This window comes from Odocoileus virginianus, unplaced genomic scaffold (genome assembly GCF_023699985.2).
Source record: "Odocoileus virginianus isolate 20LAN1187 ecotype Illinois unplaced genomic scaffold, Ovbor_1.2 Unplaced_Contig_44, whole genome shotgun sequence".
NCBI lineage: Eukaryota > Metazoa > Chordata > Mammalia > Artiodactyla > Cervidae > Odocoileus > Odocoileus virginianus.
The window spans coordinates 215,808-217,773 of record NW_027224361.1 but is presented as its reverse complement, the minus strand read 5'-3'; positions in this window follow the sequence as shown (position 1 = coordinate 217,773).

Below are 1,966 nucleotides of genomic sequence, written 5' to 3'. Positions count from 1 at the left end.
CCTGAGTGCACCCTGGGTGCTGAAGGGGAGAGTTCTGCCCTCAACAGCATCAGAGCTGGAACCGGGGTGCCAGGACCCATGGGTGTGCCAAGTATGGGCCCTCGGGGTGGGGGGGCGGGTGTGAGTACAGTGGGCATGCTCGCCCTTGGACCACTATTGGGGGTGGGAGAGAAGGGCACAGATATGGCTGGGACTAGGGGGAGTGACCGTGCCCTGGAGGCTTGCTGAGGGAGGGTGTGAATGGACAGCATGTTGGGAAGTCTCTCTGTGTCTGAGTCCAGCTGAGGCCACGACTAGAGCCTGGGCCCTGTGCCCGGAGGAGAAGGGCTGGTAGTTTTTGTAGCTGGATTTAAAGGTGACCTGTGACAGCTTAAAGTGTTTGGTGAACAGTGCTGCTGGTCTCCTTTGTGGTCTCTGAAGCGGAAGATTTAACTCTGGGGCCAGTCTCAGTCACTAGAGCTTTGTGTAGATTTTATTTAAAGTGAAAGTGACAGAAAAAGCTTCTGACATAGACATCAGAAGAGGGTAGGAGAGTACCGGCCTAGCTAAATACTCTCAACTGGCTGCTGAGAACAGGCAAGAAGCATGCCTCAAGGATGTAAGAGTTCCACCAGACCCTTTCGCAAGGCATATGTCCTGAGATAACTTCAGTACGAGATTAGCCAGGGAGTTCTGGGCAACGTCTCTGGGCAAGATATATACTGTTGCTGTGTAATCAGGGATACAAATCTTGAGAAATAGATTCCCAGGCAAGACTCAATAAGCATTAACATAGAGACTCAGAAAAGTATTTCCATGAGTAAGACATTGTGCTGTGTAATCATTAGCTCCTTAAGAGAGGCCAGTTCTCCGGCAAGATACTCTGCGGCACAGGCTTAAGGAAAGCATGAGCGAGAAAGTGCACCCACTCCTTAAAGGGCCTTGAACTGCCAACTAAGCTTTAACTCATCCACCTGGTTGCCTGTTGCTCAGTTGGTAAAGAATCTGCCTGCAATGCAGGAGACCCAGGTTCTATTCCTGGGTTGGGAAGACCCCCTGGAGAAGGGAATGGCAACCCACTCCAGTACTCTTGCCTGGAGAATCCCACGGACAGAGGAACCTGGCAGGCTACAGTCCATGGGGTCGCAAAGAGTCAGACATGACTTAGCGGCTAAACCACCACCACCACCTGTGTGCCCAGCAAAGAGGCTAAAGGATGGGGGGCTTCTTGAGAGACTCGGTTTTGGCTCTGGGGCCTCCTGTCTCACTTTCAGGAAATGGGGGATGTGGCTGCTTCAGGCCCTCCAGGAAACAACTGCCGTGGCACTCCCACTTCTCTGGTTCCTGCTTGGGGGAGGGGAGGTGCCCACGGTGCCCTGCCAGCCCCTCTTACCGGGCTTGCATCTCCAGCCCCAGGCAGCCGGGGCCCTGCCAGCACAGGGTCAGACAGGTCACAGCATTGTGGGCCCTGTGTGGAAAGCAGCCCTGCCCTAGTCTGGCCCTCGAGAGTGACAGAATCTGGCTTTGACTTTTTGAGCCCTTCAAAGTCTGACCTGCCTCCCCCTCCACCCCACAACGGCCTCTTCCCAGCAACGGTGTGCAGAGCTTGGGTCAGGGCAGGGGTGGTGGTCCAGAACTTGCAGACCATGCAGTTGGTTGTGTTCGTGCCCAGGCTGGGCTCCTTCTACAGCATCCTGTGGCTGAGTTCTGGGACCCCGTCCTGCCCCCACCCTCCTCAAACCAGAGAAAGGACATGATGCTACAGGTGTGTGCCCTAGTAAGTTGCCAGGTGACGCGTCTGGATCTCCGTGATGGAACGGCCAGAACCGGGCCCACTGGCCATGCTGAGTCAGTCTCCTGTCTTCTGCCCACCCCACTCCAGAGGGTGGGTGACCTACCCCACTCTGGAGCATGAGGCTGTGAAGCTGTCTCTTGGCTGGGCTGCCCCAAGCAGGGTGTGGAGTCCATTGACTCAGCTCCTGAGGCA